Source organism: Podarcis filfolensis (assembly GCF_964270895.1).
Source record: "Podarcis filfolensis genome assembly, chromosome: 17".
Lineage (NCBI taxonomy): Eukaryota > Metazoa > Chordata > Lepidosauria > Squamata > Lacertidae > Podarcis > Podarcis filfolensis.
In genome coordinates this window covers 304,622-326,622 of record NC_139621.1, presented here as the reverse complement: position 1 = coordinate 326,622, position 22,001 = coordinate 304,622, and the positions used below count along the sequence as shown (strand labels likewise).

General features: G+C 44.2%; 1 protein-coding gene across 4 annotated transcripts in view; it reads left to right on the top strand.

Moving 5' to 3' along the window:
- Positions 1–22,001, top strand: part of LOC310752224 (methyl-CpG-binding domain protein 1-like) — a 149,551-nt gene that overhangs the window by 114,648 nt on the left and 12,902 nt on the right. For 2 of the 4 annotated variants that reach the window (XR_014542873.1, XR_014542874.1), the window contains exon 22: positions 20,728–20,886. The exons of the other annotated variants lie outside the window; for them this stretch is intronic. The gene's annotated coding sequence lies outside the window, so the exon portion shown is untranslated. The remainder of the gene's footprint in view (positions 1–20,727; positions 20,887–22,001) is intronic. 4 annotated transcript variants of the gene reach the window in all.

The window sequence follows — 22,001 nt, the reverse complement described above, 5'->3', positions numbered from 1 at the left end:
TGTGGGACGAGAAGCTACAATTAGAACCAGATATGGAACAACTGATTGGTTCAAAATTGGGAAAGGAGTACGACAAGGCTGTATATTGTCTCCCTGCTTATTTAACTTATATGCAGAATTCATCATGTGAAAGGCTGGACTGGATGAATCCCAAGCCGGAATTAAGATTGCCAGAAGAAATATCAACAACCTCAGATATGCAGATGACACAGCCTTGATGGCAGAAAGTGAGGAGGAATTAAAGAACCTTTTAATGAGGGTGAAAGAGGAGAGCGCAAAATATGGTCTGAAGCTCAACATCAAAAAAACTAAGATCATGGCCACTGGGCCCATCACCTCCTGGCAAATAGAAGGAGAAGAAATGGAGGTAGTGAGAGACTTTACTTTCTTGGGCTCCATGATCACTGCAGAGGGTGACAGCAGCCACGAAATTAAAAGACGCCTGCTTCTTGTGAGAAAAGCAATGACAAACCTAGACAGCATCTTAAAAAGCAGAGACATCACCTTGCCAACAAAGCTCCGTATAGTTAAAGCTATGGTTTTCCCAGTAGTGATGTATGGAAGTGAGAGCTGGACCATAAAGAAGGCTGATCGCCAAAGAATTGATGCTTTTGAATTATGGTGCTGGAGGAAACTCTTGAGAGTCCCATGGACTGCAAGAAGATCAAATCTCTCCATTCTGAAGGAAATCAACCCTGAGTGCTCACTGGAAGGACAGATTGTGAAGCTGAGGCTCCAATACTTTGGCCACCTCATGAGAAGATAACCCTAACCCTGGAAAAGACCCTGATGCTGGGAAAGATGGAGAGCACAAAGAGAAGGGGACGACAGAGGACGAGATGGTTGGCACAAAGAGAAGGGGATGACAGAGGACAAGATGGTTGGACAGTGTTCTCGAAGCTACCAGCATGAGTTTGACCAAACTGCAGGAGGCAGTGGAAGACAGGAGTGCCTGGTGTGCTCTGGTCCATGGGGTCACGAAGAGTCGGACACAACTAAACGACAATAAATTTCCTATTACATTGTGAACATCTCACACCCTTGAGTGTAATCTGGATTTGCCCCTCTGTGAAAAAGATGACTGTGAAAAATGAAGACTTCCCACTGGAGGAAGAGGGCCAGGTGGAAATCTTCACCAGTTCCCTCTGCAGCACTATTTTCCTTGCTGTTCCAGATCTCCTGAAGAGGCTTTTTGTGGGGCTGAAGGGAGAATCTAAATATTACTGGCCCACACAATATAACTGAGTCCAACACAGTAAGTTTGCTGTCTGTAGACATGCATATGAAATTAGATGGTAAATTTTATTGGGAACATTCTCTTGATGCAGAAAACATTAATTTACAAGCAAATAGTCTGAAAGATTAAAATTCAGTTGTTAGCATTTTTTTAAAAAAAGAAGTAGGTGTGAGGGTGGATCCATATCTGGAAAACTGAGGCAGTATCATGACATGTATGTGGAAGTTTGGGGCTTTTAACTTAAAAGCACAGAGTCTTGCCACTATTTGTCGTCCTGGTTCAAAATGTGTGTGGGACGAACGTCAGCTGGGAGAGTAGAGATTGAGGATTCCTTGACTGGCACAGTCAGTTTGGGACGTCCATTGGCTGGGATGATGGAGTTTGGTGTTTCCTTCAATGAGGCAGTGAATTTTGGGAGACCATTTTCAGGGAGAGTGGAGCGTGCAGGCTCCTTGATTGAGATGGTAGGTTTTGGGGGAGCCTTGACTGGGATCATGGCTTTTGTGGGCTCCTTAACTGGGACAGTAGGTTTTGGGGGACCCTTTGCTGGGAGAGTGGTCTTCGGCCGATCTTCTTTCAATGAGGTGTTGGTAGGTTTTGCATGAAGTTTTGTTGCTGGGACGAGTGTCATAGGGGTGATTTGATCCTTCTTCATTAGGGGGGTGGTAGGTTTTGGATGAAGTTTTGTTGCTGGGACCAGCGTCACAGGGGTTATTTGATCCTTCTTCATTGGGGGGGTGGTAGGTTTTGGATGAAGTTTTGTTGCTGGGACCAGCGTCACAGGGGTTATTTGATCCTTCTTCATTGGGGGGGTGGTAGGTTTTGGATGAAGTTTTGTTGCCGGGACCAGTGTCATAGGGGTGATTTTTTCAAGATCACAGTGTGCAACATAATGTTTCATTTCTTGTCCCTTGCAATATTTTCCCCAAGCTCTCCTGTAATGAGAAATCCTTAGTCAAACAACTCAAAAGATGCATAATTAGGGAGACAAAAGTGCTGCTCCTGCTCCTGCATGAATGCCATAAAACAAGTGTTAATGCTATAGTTGGAATATTTTTGTCCATTGCTGTTTGTTATTTATCTGGTTGGGTAGGGTTGGTGCCCAGGGCAAATCACACTCAATTGCCCACTTGCCTGCCTTTCTGTGGGGCTCTCCAGGGCACTCACCGTATGGGGCCACTTCCTGCTGCTGCCCCCACTCTCCATCCTGTCCTCCCTAATTAAAATAGTTTTGCTGTCATGCTGGGCTCATCCACATTTCAGCTTGGCCTGCCACTTTCCCCTGGGAAAAGCTGCTGTTTCCTGCAGAATTGGAACAAATGCCAGTCAGGTTTTCTGTGGATTGATTTTTCTTCTAATACAGCAATAAACAGCAGGTTTTTCCAGGGAAAGTGGTGGGCAAACAAAAAGCCTTTTGTACTTTGGGGTAGAAAACATGTAACAAGTAGATGTACTCTGAGGAAGCCAGTTCCTTCCTAGGAATGCTGCATTCTGGGTGAGTGTCTATACTGTTTATGCTTTGCTGCAGCAGCTAGAAAATCTTTTCAAGAATAAAACCAAACTTTTCACTTATTAAAACAAAAATGTCTAGCCCCCATGGCAAAGTGGCAGCAGCACAGCCACCTTGCCCAGAATGCAGCACTCTGAGGAAGAACAGGCTGCGTTAGCAGCAGCAAAATGTTTTTAAATCTAGGGTGAGAGGAGTAGGAGCAGCAGTCCCCCACCTTGGCAGCTCTGCATAAAGCTCCCCCCACCCAAAGCATGGGACTTGGGACATTTGTCCTGATTTGCCACACTGTGGGAACAGCATTGGTGGCACTCATTTACAGAGTTGGATGACATCTCTGGCTCAGCTATCCTTTATGTTCTTAGCTAAGATCAGGCACAGATTCTCTTCCATTGTAGGTGATCTCCAATGCATTATTTCCTTGTGTTATGATTTCCGCATTAATTTCAATGGATTTATTCTGAGTAAATATGTTTACTCTGAGTAATATTCTGAGTAAAATATGTTTATTAGCCACTTTTTCTCCAAGGAGCTCATGGTTCTCCCCCTCCTTATTTAATCCCCACAAAATCCCAGGTCTGGCACTTTACTCACTACACCACACTGGTTATTGATTTGGTGCAGACAACCTTGGTGTCTACAGTCAGCAGCAATGTCCCACCTTTTGCCAAAGTTCCCAGCTCAGAGGATAGGCATATACATCTTCCTTGTATGTGTCTGAGGACGTGGGGGAAAGAACAGGGTTGGTGACAACCATAAATAAGGATTGGCTCCTAAGCCTAGACAAGATCTCCAGGCACCTATGGAAAAAGATGGATATCTAGCAGAGTTTGAAGTCCCATAGGTCTATCCTGCAGCTGACCTAGATAAAGGCTATCTGTTTACCATGCTTTGAAGCCCTTCTTTCCTTGCACGACCCTCTTTGCACAGTCAATGTCATCTGTAATGTTGTCATCCTGGAGAGCTGAAGGAAAGATGAGAGTCGGGGGAGGGGGAAGAGTCGGAGAATGAGCTGAAAAGTAATTATCATTAAATACATGGTGTGAGTTACAGATAGGTAGCCGTGTTGGTCTGCCATAGTCAAAACAAAAAAAAATTTTTTTCTTTCCAGTAGCACCTTAAAGACCAACTAAGTTAGTTCTTGGTATGAGCTTTCGTGTGCATGCACACTTCGTCAGATACATGGTGTGAGTTAACTAATGAGAGAAGGACCCTCATGTTTAGGTTGCAGCAAGCAGAAGGGACTATCGTAGTAAAGTTGTGATAGACTGTTGAATAACAGTTGGTCAGAAAGTTGATCTAACGCCCAAATAGCAGGGTATAAATGATAAAATTATTATTTAAAAAATATTATTCTAAGTGTTTTCAGTGGGGAGATGAGCTTTCCTTCTCCCAATTTATGTCATCCTGAGTTCAAAGTGCATTTGATCAAGGGGAGCCAATGTGGTGCCCTCCAAATGTTTTGAGCCATAAATCACTCCCATCACCCCTGATCTTTGGCTATATTGAGGAGTTGAGAGGAGTACGAAGATAGTACTTTTTGTCCGATTACTTTCTGCTGATTGGGGAACAAAAGTTCAGCCCATGTGAATCTTGATATCCCCTGCTCCAGTCTTTGCCAACCCGTTGTCCTCAAGATGTTTTGGAAGACATCTCCCATCTAGCCAGGCTGATAGAGCTGTCATCCAAAACTTCCGGAGGACTACAGGTTAGCAAAAGCTGTCCCACTTTATCCTTATTACACACTGATTACTTACAGGGCTAGGAAGCCAAGAACTTACTCAATCTTTTCAGAGGCATGGACATTGTATGTGAGCTGCTATGCATGGGCAAGGTTGGCGGGGTGCTCCAGGATTTCCTGCACCATTGCAAAGGATCTCTGGAGCTCTTCTTCCTTGGCATTGGGCCCATCAACAAGTGAGAGTCAATATGGGAACTTCACTAGTGGGCCCCTTGACAAGTCTGGGGCAGCTCTGCTCCCTCACCAATCTCCAGCACTGGCTATATTTCCATCCAGAAGCCACAAGCCCACAAAAAGTGGATTGAGGTTGTAAGGATATAACTTCTTACCACCACAACTCAAGTTACAATGGTTGCGTGTGTCCAGGGTCTTGGCATCTCTGCACCACCACCTTCCACTGAGTAAGAAGATCCCATAATTGCTGGCTGTTGGCCCCACGTTAAGGGCTGATGTGTTGAAGCCACTTGTGTGAGACACCAAACAAATCCCTAGAGGAGGAGCAAACAGATTAAAGTTCACCTGAGGCAGGTAAAACATCTCAACTTTGGATTCCTCATTGTACAGAACTGGAGCGGGTCCCAGACGTAGCATTTAAGATAGGCTCTTACAGATTGATGAGTTATTTAAAAGGCTGCTGTTTTGAAAATCAATTGACAAATATTACAAATGTATAGGGTTAAGGAAGGGTAATGGAGGGGATGAGGGGATTAGGCAGCTGCCCCTGGATAATAATTTTGGGTAGCCTAAAGGGAAGTAAACACTGTATAGAAATAGATGAAATTCTTACTCATGATATGAAACTGGCATATAGTTCTTGAGTTGGGTGACAAGAGTTCAAATCATCACTCATCCACAATCATCACTGGGTGACTTTAGGCTAGCCACAGTCTCTCAGCTTAACCTACCTCACAGGGTGGTTGTGAGGATATCATGGAGAGGGGAGAACCATGTCAAATGTAGTTAAAATCTGCATGACACAAAGAAAGTGGATAGAGAAAGGTCCCGTCTCCCCCAACACTAGAAGTCGTGGTCATCCAGTGAAGCTGAATGTTGGAAGATGCAGGACAGATTTTTTTAAAAAAAGTACTTCACACAGCACATAGCTATAATTTTGAACTCGCTCCCCCAGGAAGCATGATGGCCACCAGCTGACATGGCTTTAAAAGAGGAATAGACGAATGTGTGAAGGCGGAAAGAGATCCCAAGGGCGGCTAGGCCTTGTGGCTTCACGTCACAGTCCTAGGCAGTGATGCTTCTGAATGCTGGAAACCACAGGAGGGGAGAGTGTTGTTCTTGTGTTTAGGTCCTGCTTTCAGGTTTCCCACTGGCATCAGGTTGGCCACTGTGAGAAGAGGATGCTGACTGGATGGTCCAGCCAGGCAATATTGGACTGCAGGGGCTACTGATCAGGGATGGGTGAATCTACTGATTTATCATTTTTTCCAATCTACAGTTCAGTTTACCACATTTCTACGTCTTCATTCACTTAAATAAACCCTGAAGAATCACCAGCATTTTAGAGCACATTTCTCCTAATAAGCACATTTTATAAGCAACCTTGGCTAATTTATTTTCATGTATATACACATTTTTAGGCTCACTTTCCCCAACATAAGCTATTTTGTACTCATTTGTCAGTTGTAGAACTGCAATGCAAAATTTGGAGAAGTGCGAATTTCTCAGGCTGGCTGCTATTTGGTTCACATGTTTGGGGAAAGTGCAAGTGAAGTATGAGTTCTCATTATAATGTGAACCCAACCAAATTTCTGCCCCCTCCCCACCCACAAATCTACATTCCTGCGTGCACCCATGCACACACAGAACAATACAAGGAACACTCACACTCTTCTATTCTGGTGCCCGCAAAGCCTTCCATGCCCTCGTCCCTCAGGATGGCTGCCAGTTTGCATCTCTCCATGATGATGGCATCATTCTTGGCCGCTATGATGCCAAGGAAGAGAAGAGCCAAGCTGGGTGTCACCATCTTGACAGTGGCAGCTATGCAAGTACAACACAGTCCTTTATACCCTGCAAGGCAGAGGAGGAGCTGCCCAATAGACTCTTGATGGAATAGGCTAAATGCTAGTGTCACCTCAACCCCTGGAAATGGCAAGTTCCAATCACTGAGTCCTAGAACACACATCCACTCTGTCAAAACTCACACAGTCCAATGCATCAGTGCTTCTCTGCTAAACAACCCCAAGTGATTGTCATGTAAGGCAATCCCAACACTGGCCAACCCATTGAGCATTAGTCCTACTGGACCTTGTACCTTGTAGAGGGAGATTGTAGCAAGTGTTAATTGTCATGTCACTCACACTGCTGCTGGGGCTTGAAAACCCAACACTTGCCAAACATCTCTGCCTTGTGCAACTGTTAAAGAGATAAAAGGCCTAAAGTAGAATAAACTGCTAAAGTCTATATTAGGACAGCAAACTAAAATGCATGGCCAAGTATGAATCCCCCAAGTTTCTTGCATAGCTTCAGCATCTGTTTATGACACAGGTCCTAGCCTCTTTAACAGGTATGTTGTATGTTGGCAGGTGGAGCTTGTCCCACAAGAAAAGGCAAGGTTGCAGAGACCCTCCCTTCTGTGCAAAGATGAAGGGCACCATATGCCCTGACTGTTCTGCACAGAATAATCTCGCTCCCAAGAGTGTGCCAGCATATAGGGTGGGGATCTTCACTCAAGCCATGTCCTAATTGGCTGGAGCTGCTGCTCAAGTTCCTTTGAGGTGCCGTTACCCCGGGGTTGATTTGATCCCACAAGCTACATTGACTACAGACTGATGCATGTTACAATAAAACAGCATAGACAATATAATATTGCCAAACCAAAATGACATTAAAATCAAACAGAAAAACATCAAAATACAGCAAATTGACAAAAAAAATCATCACATCAGTGAGGGCAGGGCACTCAACTCCCATCTCCAGTTAGCCAAAAGCTTTGGTCAAGGCATATGTTTTTAGCCATCAAAGTCAGCAGCATCTGGATCTGCATTGGGAAGTCCATGAGGAGAGCATTTCATAGTTAGCATCCCAAAATCCAGAAGGCTTTCTTATGAGTTGATGCATAGTGAGGGATGAGAGAAAAAACCAACTCCATTCACATTTAAAGGTGAACCTACCAAAGTTTTACTTTCTAAAACAATACACACACTAAAACACAGCCACCCTTCAAAATTTACACTAAAGTGTTTACAAAATGCATATATTCATGCACATAATATATAAAATACATTATATTGGGGATATTGCTTTGCAAAAATGTGTACATTAGGCAAAATTGCATACAAAATTGCATATTAAGAGCAGTGCATATTAAGCAATTGCATATTAAGAGAACTTTGCATTAAAATGCTGAGGTATTTCCACATGGACTTTAACAAACAAACAAACAAACCTATACAGAAACATGGAGAACTGAACTTCAGATTGGAAAAAAAACAGAAATAGGGAGAAAGCAAAACTGACAGATTCATCCATACCTATGTGTAACACACTTGCCATTTTTATTTTGCTCAGTAAAGATATGTATTTCCTTGGAGGGAGTCAAAGCAGTTGAGAGAGCTGATTTTCAGTGGAGGAAAAGGGTAAGAAACCACACTTCCCCTTGTTCTGGGTTTCCAGCTCAGGTTTCATTCCCAGCTGCTGAAGAAATGAAATCAAAGGAAAACCTCCTCAAAGATCACTGTGTTACATAGAATGAGGATTTCTGTCCATATTGACACATCCTGGCTGGCCCTGCAATTAAACAGAGTGAGGCAGTTGGCTCAGGGAGATGATCTGGAGTGTCATGCAACAGCAGCAAATGGTGGCACTTTATAAGCTGGGGTGGTTGTTGTTGTTGTTTAGTTGTAGGGGAGATGAATTTGAAATTTTCAGTCTTGGGTGCATGTACTTTGCCTGAGAAAGTGCAATGTCTTATGCCAGCCTCTTTCACGGGTACAAAGTGCAGCAGTTTTCCCCCTGACAGATTGTGATGTAATGTGTACAACTTCTTACCTCTCTTGTACAATACTTGTTTTTGGTAAAATACTAAACCCAGGAGCCATCAGGGTTTTGTCACAGGTGTAACAATCCTCATCTTTTAACTACAGTTAATAGATGGAGAGTGGGCAATGGGAGGATCAGAGGACAGAGCTTCTAGAGAGGCTTGAGCCTGAGGATGGGGAACCTGCAAACCTTGGAGACCTTTAAGGCAGGGATGGGAAACCTGTGGACCTCTGGATATTGGTGGACTGCAACCTGAATGCAGAATCACTGGGGCTGATGGGAGTCAGAGTCCAACCACATCTGGAGGGCACTGCAGGTTCCTCATCCCTGCTTTGTCTGCTGAATTTCTCTTTGAGACATTAACTATGGATTGATAATTCCCCAATTGAAGGATGGAAAGAAATTCTCTTGAGAGGGAAGAAGGGAGAGAGTTTAAGAGCAGAATGGTTCTACAGAAAGGAGAAGCGGTGGGGAGAGAAGGCCTGGCATGTAGTGCTTGTATGTCTGAACAGAGGGACCTTAAGCCTTGGGGATAGCAGCTTTGGGCACTCTTGGGTTAAGAGGAAGAATCCCGGAACAATGATTGTTCAGCCAAGGTTTTGTTGTTGCCTCATGGAGGCAGCCAACTCTGCTGGGGAGAGAACCAGCCCAATGGGCACAAACAATGGCTCTGATGACCCAAGACTCTGGGATAGTTCTGCATGTCTTCAAATGACAACAAACAGGGCAGGGCTAGGCAAGCACCGAGGTAGGGGCTGTATGCAGTTGCAGCCATGCATCCTTCTTTCCTCTTCCTCTCCTAGATGGAATCCACTAAACTAAACTCCCTAGCTTTATGGGACACCCGATGATGTGCCATGTTAGCCTTGCCAACTGCAGAGAATTCCAGAATATGTTCTGCTCCCTCTTTCTCCCCTTGTTCTCCCCCTTTCTTTAGCCTCTGCCACTCATTGTTTCGGCAAAGCCCTCCTTTTTCTCTCATTGCCTAGTTAGAATTGCTTCCACCAGCTGCTCTGGCTTCTGGCCAGCATCCTTCATTGCTTAATGCTCTACCTCCAGTCTAGACCCTTCTCTTCCTACCATATTATTGGTTCTTTCTTTTGCCTTGTCCTTGGACTCATACTTTGCTGAGGTTCCTTTAGGTCAACCCTTCAACTAAGGAAGGCAACAAATGAAACTTTGTGATGCCAGTGATCGACTGTCCCTCCGTTCATATCCTTCCAGTGTTTGGCTACTGTGAATGGAGCTGACACATCCAAGGGTGTCTGTTCCAGACCCCACTTTGCAGGCCCCCCCCATAAATAAATGTAACAAAACTAACTGTGTGGATGCTTAAAAGCTTTGGTGACACAAATACGTATTTCCATGTTTTTCTTGATAACTGGAATGATTTGTGCATACCACACAAAGTTTGTTATGTCATGTTCTTTTTCCAGCTCAGTTTTCACTGTCTGGGATAAGAGATTTTGTGGGGTGTTTATATGCTATATGGTTCGGAATCAGACTCTAAAATAGTGTACACAAGATCACCTCCAGGTCAAATAATTCTGGATCCACACGTCCTTCCACAGTGGGGACATAGTTTTCTGGATGGGAGTTGATCATGGTGAGAGTTTGCCGAACGTACCTTTCTCTTAGAACATTTCTCCCTTTCGTCCTGAGTTCCAGTGTCTTCAAAGCCCATAACACCTTTGGTAAAGGCTGTTCTCCAGCTAGATCACTCGCAGACCAGTGTTTCCCAGTTGTTGGTGTTTATGCTGCATTTTTTAAGATTTGCCTTGAGAGGGTCTTTAAACCTCTTTTTTTGACCACCAGCATTACGATTTCCATTTTAAAATTCGAAATAGAGTAGTTCTTTTGGAAGATGATAATCCGGCATCCGCACAACATGACCAGTCCAACCAAGTTGATGTTGAAGAATCATTGCTTCAACACTGGTGATCTTTGTTTCTTCCAGTACACTGGCATTGGTTCACCTGTCTTCTCAAGTGATGTGTAAAATTTTTCAGAGACACCGTTGATGGAATCTTTCGAGGAGTTGGAGATGGCGTTTATAAGTGGTCCATGTTTCACAAGCATATAGTAAGGTTGGTAGTACAATAGCTTTGTAAACAAGCATTTTGGTTTCCCTGCGAATGTCCTGGTCCTCAAACACTCTGCACTTCAATCAGGAGAAAGTCGCACTCACAGAGCTCAGGCGATGCTGGATTTCGGCATCAATGTTGACCCTTGTGGAAAGATAACTGCCTAGGTAGGAAAAGTGATTGATTTGTGGTACTGCAGAGGGTTTGTTTTGTGCTTGTTGATGCAGCACTTTGGTTTTTTGGATGTTGAGTGATAGGCCAAGCTTTCCGTAAGCTTCTGCAAAGATATGGTTTAGAAGTCATCCTCTGAGTCATCAGTATGATGATGACTACATTGTCATCAGCATACTGAAGCTCTATAACGAAAGTTATGGAAGATATTCTTTGCTTTCAGCCTACTCAAATTAAAGAGCTTTCCATCTGTTTGAATCAGTGGTACCTTAGTTCTCCAACTTAATCTGTTCAGGAAGTCCGTTCCAAAACCAAAGCGTTCCAAAACCAAGGCGTGCTTTCCCATAGAAAGTCATGCAAAATGGATCAATCCGTTCCAGACTTTTAAAAACAACCCCTAAAACAGCAATTTGACATGAATTTTACTATCTAGCGAGACCATTGATCCATAAAATGAAAGCAGTAGACCAGGGTGCAATCTGTTGTTGTTGTTGTTTAGTCGTTTAGTCGTGTCCGACTCTTCGTGACCCCCTGGACCAGAGCATGCCAGGCACTCCTGTCTTCCACTGCCTCCCGCAGTTTGGTCAAACTCATGCTGGTATCTTCGAGAACACTATCCAACCATCTCGTCCTCTGTCGTCCCCTTCTCTTTGTGCCCTCCATCTTCCCCAACATCAGGGTCTTTTCCAGGGAGTCTTCTCTTCTCATGAGGTGGCCAAAGTATTGGAGCCTCAGCTTCACGATCTGATCTGTCCTTCCAGTGAGCACTCAGGGCTGATTTCCTTAAGAATGGATCGGTTTGATCTTCTTGGCTGCAATCTACTACCCAGTATAAAAAACTGGCAGTGATCTACCCATTGCCATTGGAGGGACAAGCGTGCGGGGTGTGTGAAGGGGGAGTTCAAGTGGGGGGAGGAGGAAAGGAAGGCAAAAGTTCTCTCTCTGAGGAGCCAGTTGGCTTCTCTCCCCGCCCCCCAGGCCAGCCTTTCTGGATCTCTTCCCCACAAACATCCAGCACCCCTTCCTCACCTTCTTCAGAGCACAAGCAGCGCCCTCCACTTGAGTGTGTTCTCCTCACTGAAGAACTCTTACTGCAGCGATGAACACCAGCATCCTGCTCACACCGTCTTGTGCCCTGTGAGGGGATGCCATGGCAGTCACTTCTGGGGGCGAGCTGTTTGCCATTGCTCTGGGGCCCAGAGCGGTGGCTGCAGGTGTCACCCAGTACTGAAGAAGGGGGTGGTTGCTGCTGTGACACGGCCTTCCCTCGCTTGGCGCCGGCCGCTGCAGAACAGTGCTTCTCCACTTCCAGATGTCTTGCTGCGGCCGTCACTGAGCGAGGGAAGGCCGTGCGCGCAGGCAAAGGATGTTGCTGCTGCTCCCCGCCACTGTTCCCTCTGCCGCTGCTGTGGCTGCAGCATCCACGCCCCCCTTCTCCGCTTCTGGGTGTCGCCAGTGGCTGGCACAGCCGGTGCTGAGTAAGGGAAGCCCAGGTCTGGTGGCAAGTGAGCAGGCAACGGAAGTGTGGCACTCAAAACGTAAGTGCACCCTTCGAACAGAGTACCTTTGGATTCCAAAAAAAGTTCGAAAACCGGGACACTCACTTCTGGGTTTGAAGCATTCGGGTTACAAGTAGTTTGTATACTAAGCTGTTTGAAAACTGAGGTACCACTGTATATCATGCATATAATTTCTACCCCGGTGGGGAGTTTCCCTTTAACAAAATGTAGGATCATGGCAATGAAAATAATGAATAGAGTTGAAGCGATAACACAACCCTGTTTAACTTCTGATCCCGCTGTGAATGGTTCACTTTGAAAGCCATTGCTATCTGCAGTTGTTGTGTCATATTATCATGAAGGTGCCAAATGATGTTCACAAATTTATCTGGGCAGCCAATTTTCACAAGGACAGTCCATAGGGTATTGCAATTTACAGTGTTGAAGGCTTTAGTCAGGTCAATAAATGCCATATACAGGGGTTGGTTTTGCTCTCTGCATTTTTCTTGAAGCTGTCAAGAGGTGAAAATCATGTCCACTGTTCCCCCAGAAGGCCAAAAACCATTTTGGGATTCAGGAAGGGTCACCTCGGATATTGTTAAGAGACAGTTTGCTAAGATCCTTGCAATAATTTTGCCAGCCGCAGCTAATAAAGAGATGCCTCAATAGTTTCTGCAATCCGTTCTGTCACCTTTTTCATGATCATGATAATTTTGGCATCCCTAAAGTCTGCTGGGATCTCCTCAATCTCCCATATGTTTTCGATGAGCTTGTGAAGTTGTTGTGTAAGTTCAATTCCACCCACTTTGAAGACTTCAACAGGTATCCCATCAGGTTCGCTGGCTTTGTTGTTTTTCATTTGGTTAATAGCTGTACACAACTCTCCAAGATTTGGAGACACTGCAAGCTCATCTCTAATTTGTTTTTGCGGGATTTGTAAGACGATCTCAGCAGCTACTGGGGAGTTGCACTTAAGGAGATGCTGGTAATGTTTCTTCCAGCGCAATGCAATAGCTTTTTTATCTTTTAGAAGTGTGGTACCATCTGTTGAGCGTAGGGGGCATATGCCATGATTTATTGGCCCATAGATGGTTCTTGTAGCTTTAAAGAAACTCTGTGCATCCTGAGTGCCAGCTAAGTGCTGGTCTCTTGAGCTTTTTTTATCCACCAGGTGTTCCTTTGTTCTCTGGTTCTTCTTTGAACCTCAGCCTTGGTGTTGGCATAGGTTTTTTTCTTAGTGGTGCAGTTGTTATTTTATTTTAATCTTTTGTTGGAAGCCACACAGAGTGGCTGGGGAAACCTAGCCAGATGGGCGGTGTATAAATAAATAAATAAATAAATAAATAAATAAATAATAATAATAATAATTATTATTATTTCAATCTTTGTGATATCTGAAAGGCCTTCCTTTTATTGTCAATGATGCATTCAATCTCACTGTCTTTCTCATAAAACTAGTCCTGGTGTTTCTTGGTTTGGTATCCAATAGTTTGTTCACAGGCTGTAATAATGGATGTTTTTAGCTTGGTCCAGTGTTCCTTGGAACTTAAGAGTCATTTGGTAGCAGTCCCCGCTTAATAGGATATTGAGTGTTCATTTTGTGCCTTGAAGCCTGTGTTGAGGTATAATCTTGATAGCCATCGTGGAGCGTATTAATTGGTGATCTGTCCAGCAGTCATTGTCACTTGTAAGGAGTACATCACAGCTATCTTCTGCTCGGACATAGTCTAAGAGGTGCCAGTGGTTTGACCGAGGATGCCTCCATGATGTTTTACTTTTTTTTGTTGAAAGTGTGTGTTGGTAATAACAAAGTTGTGCGCTGCACATGTAGTAAAAAGTAAGATTCTGTTCTGGTTGCTGTTGCCAGTTACTTCTTTCCCAATAGTTGCAGGTCACAATCGAAATCTCATTCAACTCTTGCATTAAAATCAGCCAGGAGGGTAATTTTATCCTCAGGTGTCTCTGATAGGATGGTATCCAACTGAGAGTAAAAAAATTCTTTAATGTCTTCATCGGCATCCAGTGTTGGTGCATAGGTGCCTGTTGGTTTTTTGTATTGCTACAAGTACCTATCAAGATGGTAAGAATTTTATTATAGTCAGCCAAAAATGATTTTATGTGTTCAATATTCAATGTTAGTAGTACAAGCCACCCAGTGACTGATAATCCCTCCTCATTTGTTTCAGAAAGTTGGAAGTAGGACTCTTTTATACTTGCTCCTGATGAAATTTGCTTTAACATTAGTTCCTCCAGTTGTTTAGCCTGGATTAGTCCTTGAGTTACTTGAGTTACTTGTGCTGAATGCAAGAGATGACTCAGGAGTTGAGCTGGCTGGGCCCAAAACCTCTTTCTGATCGTTCTGCTCATAGCTGCTGAGAGGCCCTATAAGGTCAATAATAGTATCTGGCTCCTGCTGTTTCTTAGCCGCCGCCTCATTTTCCTTTGTAAAATTGAGTAATTTTTGTTTGTGCTTTCTTTAGAGTAGCTCTCTTTGGAGGAGGGCCCAAATTGCCATTGGGGAGAGACTAGAAATTTTATAACCACTCCAGCATTGTAAGCGGGCAAAGGAAAGGAACCTTCATGATGTGGCTCTCTACACAATGAACTTGCTTGGCCTTCCTTCGTTCTGAGAATGGATTAAATCAGGAAATATCAGCTCTTCTGCATACAGACTGTCCAGGCTATTAGAGACTGACTTATTGCTGTTGCATCAAAGAAAGAACCCATTCATTATTTGAGGTCACTTATATTTTGCCATGTGCATCTTTTAACTCAGAGCACTCTTACTACAAGGTGATTCTGGGAAGTTCCCTGCTGCAAATGTGTCCTAAGGCCATAGGGCATTGCAGACTTTCCTCCCTGAGGGCTAAGCTATAGGGAGTAATTGTTGGATTACAACTCCCACACTCCGTAACCTTTTACAATGCTTGCAGACGGCAATGGGAGTTGTAGTCTAACAACAGCTAAAGGGCCATAGATTCATCTGCTGTAGTGGAGAGGGAGGCCCACCAGAGGTGAAGGACACCCACCCCCACATCCTTCATTGTGGTTGTGGAAACTTCTGTAGGACTTCTTCCTCTGTCATCCATGGGGAAGAGGTGTGTTGGGAGATGTTCCCCGCAACATGCCCCAAACATACAAAATACATCAGTCCTAGAGCAGAAGTTTCCATATCCATCTGTCCTTATCTGTTGGCACTTTGCCGGGTGGGATGAAAAGCATGTTCAGAGTGCGATGAGAGAGGCTTTGTACCTGTAGGATCCAAGGGTGGGAATATATGTAAGCCTGAAAGTTGGCGTACCCAAGTCCTGCCCTGGCTGATGCAGGCCTGTTTATGCCACCGATTCCTTTTTCTGCCCACCATAGGATTGTTCTACCAACATTTAACATGCATTATTTTTGAAATGTAAATAGCAGCAGCTGAACCTGATTTCACCTAGAAAGTGTAATTTGACAAAGCTTTACCTATTCTGGAGGAGCATATTTCATCTACTTCTGTCAAAAGGGAAAAGTTGTTATAGACATTTTTAAATTTCCAAATAATGGAGGTGGGGAAATGAAGTGAACCTGAAAACTGTAAAGGCCACCCTAGCAGGAAAACCACTTTAGCTATCATTCTGATATTTGGAAGGATACATGGCCTCAGAAAGGGTGAGCCCTTATCCTCAGATTCAATTCTGCCACAAAACAAAAAGTTATAGAGGTTCCCTTAAGAAAAAAAATACAATAAACTTTAAGGGTGTCCTGTGCAGAAGTCTCTGAATCTATTAGCTTGTAATTTGCAACGGAGGCTTATTCTGCCTGCAAATTTCATCCACTACTATCAAGGGGGGAAAGTTATAGTTATGTTAAAATGTCACAGTAGTGAATGGAGTGAACCAGGCAGTGTACAAGTGTCTTGGATGGAGGTGGGCTGCTTTCTAAAGGGCTGATTCAGGGTCTGAACTGAATCTTGTGGTTGGTTCACACAGCTCACATTGAATCATTGCATTATTGCTGATGGTTTCAAAGTGTCCCTATAAGTCACATATAATTCTTCACAATTAATCACTCTTCGTTATGACTTCTCAGAGTTTGTTTTGTGACTTTATGGGAAAATGAACTACTGGCATGATTTTAATGATAGCATTGTGAATTTAACAGTTGCTCCTTTGCAATTCTTCAGTGCTATTTCTATATTTCAACCATTCCTTTTGTTTCACTGGAAGATTCAGACCTCTCGCATTGCATGGTCTTAATTTTGCTGAACAAAATGTGCTTGTAGATTCATAGCCAATCATAATATATGGTCTCCCCCCCCACCTGTCTAGTATCCTCTTCATCAGGCTTCCTTAGCAATTTTCCAGACCTTTTGGATAATCCCCTTATGTTTGTTTGGGATTTGTTTCAGATCTTTACTTAGGAGATATCCTCACAACTTGTTGGAGCTTGCTTTGGTGGTTGTGGTTGAGGAATGGTATTTGACCAGGGCATTTTACCTACACGGGTGTCCAGTGCTTAGTTGCATTGAGGCATGGTTGCTGCTTTGCTTGGGCAAGTTCGAAAGCATGTCAAAGTGCAAGTAGATAAATAGGCACCGCTCCGGCGGGAAGGTAAACGGCGTTTCCATGCCATAAGCGGCTTAGTCATGCTGACCCGGAAGCTGTACACCAGCTCCCTCAGCTAATAAAGCGAGCTGAGCACCGCAACCCCAGAGTCGGCCACGACTGGACCTATGGTCAGGGGTACCTTTATGCTGTTCTCTTAGGCCTAGTTTGACCACAAACTTGACATGAGCCAACAGTGTGACGCGGCAGTTAAAAAAGCCAATGCAATTCTGGGCTGCATCAATAGGAGTATAGCATCTAGATCAAGGGAAGTAATAGTGCCACTGTATTCTGCTCTGGTCAGACCTCACCTGGAGTACTGTGTCCAGTTCTGGGCACCACAGTTCAAGAAGGACACTGACAAACTGGAACGTGTCCAGAGGAGGGCAACCAAAATGGTCAAAGGCCTGGAAACGATGCCTTATGAGGAACGGCTAAGGGAGCTGGGCATGTTTAGCCTGGAGAAGAGGAGGTTAAGGGGTGATATGATAGCCATGTTCAAATATATAAAAGGATGTCACATAGAGGAGGGAGAAAGGTTGTTTTCTGCTGCTCCAGAGAAGCGGACACGGAGCAATGGATCCAAACTACAAGAAAGAAGATTCCATCTAAACATTAGGAAGAACTTCCTGACAGTAAGAGCTGTTCGACAGTGGAATTTGCTGCCAAGGAGTGTGGTGGAGTCTCCTTCTTTGGAGGTCTTTAAGCAGAGGCTTGACAACCATATGTCAGGAGTGCTCTGATGGTGTTTCCTGCTTGGCAGGGGGTTGGACTCGATGGCCCTTGTGGTCTCTTCCAACTCTATGATTCTATGATTCTAGTTTATTATTGTTTGCCTTCACCCTCAAAGGTACACTCCTCCATTGTTTCTTGAGACAGATGAATGCCAACTCAACTCTACTATGGGACCCAAGAAAGGACAGGGAAGGTCTAACACCATCCAACCTCCAGCAAAGCATCCTCCCCACCTTCTTCCTTGGGACATGAGGGCTCTGTCTCATTTGAAGGTTGATTTTACTTTGATAGGGTCTTGGCCATGGGATGTCGGCCATGCAATTTAAGTCGACCCAGAATTTGGCTGGATCAGGTTGGTGCAATCCTGGATCAGCCCAGGTTGGATCAGGACTACCCAGAAGGCGCATTGTTCTGGCAGAAAGGGCATAGGGATGCATAGGCAACCTGTGTGTATCCCATTCTCTCCTCCTCCTGCCCATGAGTTTAATTAGGGTATAAAAGCCTGATTACATGGCATCGTCTCCTTTAGGAATGGCTGAGAATACTGATGAATTTGGAAACAGTACCCAAAATTACGTCAGCTTATGTGTTCTTTCTCAACCTGGAACAGGAATTTGGTAGGCGAATATGATAGATGTTCACTGTATTTTTATGATACAGTGCCCCCCACATGTTCCTGATGTTTCCTTCCAGTGGCGTAGCGTGGGTTGTCAGCACCCGGGGCAAGGCAAGTAATTTGCACCCCCTAACCCGTGGATTTGCGCCCCCTAACCCTAACCCCCAGATGTTGCGCCCGGTGCGGCCGGCCCCCCCTGCACCCCCAAGCTACGCCACTGTTTCCTTCCATTGAAATGAAAGGTGTAGCATGATGTAATGGTTATTTAATGACATAATATGTTTGGAATTAGTGGTAGTGAGACAAACAATGTTCTTTGCAGAAGGCAAACTGCAGCAGACTAGAAACAGCACTATCCATGATGAATATGGGATGGACAAGAAAATGATGGCTTCTTACATCCCCAACTCCTGCCTACTGTATTCCAAGATGGCAAATTTTAACAGTCAGCCCAAGTTTTAGTTTGGCACTTGGGAGGGAATGATTTGAGTTTGTTATAAAACCCAAACATGCATTTTGCAAGCAAGTAGGGATTTTAGGGTGATAAGGCAAAGATAGTTGTGGGTGGGATCTGCAGGATCCTGGGCAGGCTGAGGTAGTAGGACTAAACAGAGGATTGCCTGTCTTTTGTGCTGGGAAGATGCAGAATGTTGACTAATTTGAGGGGAGGGATCCGGTGAGCACCATTAGGCACCATTTACTAATGGGTGTTGCAGAGGCCGACTGCTAAGGACTTGTGAAAAGTCTGGGCTAAATACAGAAGATAAGCAGAGCTTGCTGGATCAGGCCAGTGAACCCCCAAACAAGAAGCCCCCAGACAGAATCTGACTGCACCAGTACTTTACCCTTTCATTCAGAACATCTTTGAGGCTAAGCTGCCCAATACAACCGAAGTTGTGGGGACCCAGGGCCACCAAGCTGGCCTTAGCCAGCTGAGGCTGAGGCAAAGGGCAATGACATCATTCATTCCCCTTGCCCTGGCAGAAGTTGGCCCTCTCAAAACAATGTTTTGTTTAGTTTCCTGCACTGTGGTTCAACCCACACTTGTTGCTTTGTCTCTTATTTCCCTGTTCTGGTTGTAAATTCAGCTGACTGCCAAACAATAAATCTATCTTGATGAAATAAGAATTCCAAAAACAGACATCCTCATTTTCAGCCCAAGTCCCCAGATAATAAAAAGGCTGGTTCTTGGGGCATATTGTCACATCACTCTCCAGACAGCTGCAGCCATGAAAGTTCTGATCCTTTCCATACTCAGCCTCCTCGCTGTGGCAAATGAGGCCCGTTTGTTGGAGCGCTGTGAGCTAGCAGGCGTTTTGAGACGATATGGGCTAGATGGATTCGGAGGCTACACCCTGAATGACTGTGAGTTTTGTTTGCTGAGTGCACAGCTTCATTGGAGTTCTTTGTATGGATTTATGCTTGCAATGGGGTACCTTCCAGGTGTTGCTGGATTTCAACTCCCATTGGTCACATCCTGTGTTACCAGTGAACATAGATGATAGGAGTTGTAGCCCAACAACATCTGGAGGGCAGCAGGCTTGCAGGGCGTGTTTTGATATTTTTCAGCTGCTCTTTCCAGTGTTCTCATTTTCAAAATTTGCTTTTGAATCTTACAATCTGAAACCCTCTTGTATGACCTCTTAGGGAAAGGATAAATGCTAGCATCCCCATAAAAATGCTGCCTTCTTGCTTGCGCTGCTGCCTAAAGAAGCTCATCCTATTGGCAACCAGGGTCTTTCCAAGTGTGGCCCCCACTCTTTGGAGAAGGCACACAGTCATGGTACATGCTGAAAACTGACATGCTCACTGACTAGTTCCCTTGCCACTGATGTCAATAATTTGCTTAGGCAACCTTTCAGTTACATTTTGTACTAACTGTTAACACTGCTGGATATATTTTACTATTGTTTGTGTATTCTTGATTAATCTTATTATAAACCACCTTGATGGTATATAAATTTAAAATAAATTAATAATGAGAAATAATAAACAAAGCGGTACTGATGGTATTGATACTGTGAAATGTTTACATGTAGTGTTTTCTGCTCTGAAAAAAATGAAGACTGCAAAAATTATAATCAAAATAAAGAATGTCAAAACTGAAAATAGTTAATAAAAAAGTGTTGAAGTTTGGTGGAATGGAATGGAATGGAAAACCAAGTTAGCGATTTGAATATTGTTCATATGGTGGTTTAGGGTTTTCATAGTCCTTCCTGTGCATTATCTGCCTCTCCCTTCCTGCATGATGCCCCAACACCTGACAGCCCCAGATTGATCTGGGCCATCCAAGCTGACCTGCCATCATCTGTGGATGCCTTACCTGACTTGACTGCCAGGATGCCTTTGAAAAGACTGGATTTGGCTTGGGCCTTGGCCAAAGCCCTGGAATCCAGTGTATTCAAGACCATGATTCAAATCTCTTAACCACAATGCTTGCACTACACCATTTTCTGGTGTGCAATCTGTGCAAATTTTCTTCTTAAAAAGGTACTGTATGTTTTTTCACCAGCTTTCTAATACCCATGTATTTATTTTCTTTCCCCTGCCAGGGATTTGTCTGCTCAGTGCTGGAGGCGGTTTTAGCACTAACCCCCCAGTGATTGGCATGGGCATGCGCCAATACTATGGGCTGTTCAGGATTGACAATCAATACTTTTGCAGTGATGGGACCATAGCATCACGTAATGTCTGCAACATGCGCTGTCAGCGTGAGTGACATGTTTTTGCTTTGTATTATGTGAACTAGCAACTTTCTGTCATTTCCCTCTTTGCAATTTGGAAAGAAAGAAGTCCACATTCATACACATCTTGGGCATATTACTCCGTGTAAAACACTTTTGTACATGTTACTGCACAGTATATGAGCTTCACTGGCCAGCCATGAGTTCCAGTCTTATGAGAGAAGAAGAAAAACTTTTCTCTGTCTACTTTTTCCATGCCTTGCATCATTTTATGGACTACTGTCATTCCTCTGTGGGCGGCCACAGAGCCTAGGACTTGCCAATCAGAAGGTTGGCGGTTCGAATCCCTGTGACGGGGTGAGCTCCCGTTGCTTGGTCCCTGCTCCTGCTAACCTAGCAGTTCGAAAGCACATCAAAGTGCAAGTAGATAAATAGGTACCTTCCGGCGGGAAGGTAAATGGCGTTTCTGTGCGCTGCTCTGGTTTCTGCTGGCCACATGACCCGGAAGCTGTACGCCGGCTCCCTCGGCCAATAAAGCAAGATGAGCGCCGCAACCCCAGAGTTGGTCATGACTGGACCTAATGGTCAGGGGTCCCTTTACCTTTACTATCATTCCTCTTATTACTTGACCTTTCTATAAACTAAAAAGTCCCAAAGGCTGTAATCTTTCTTCATAGGGGAGTTGCTCCAGCCCCTTGATAATTTTGGTTGCCTTTCTGAACATTTCTCAGCTTTACAATATCTTTTTTTGAGCTGAGGCAATCAGAACTGTACACAAGATTGCAAATGCACTCACACAATAGATTTATATAACGGCATTATGATATCGGCAGTTTTATTTACCGTTCCTTTTGTAATGATCCCTAGCATAGCATTTGCCACACACTGGGTCGACACCTTCATTATCTTCTACAACTTCAAGGTCTCATTCCTGGTCAGACCCCATAAATGTATAGGGGACATATATAAATAACAATGATAAATAAATAAATAAACAATTGGGGGTCCCAACATGCATCCCTTTTCACTTGTTTTCATTGACTTGCATTTGCCATTTTACTGCCTATTCTCTCAATTTGAAGAGGTCCTTTTGGACTTCCTCACAATCCTTTTTTGTTTTTTTGAACAATTCGAGATCATTA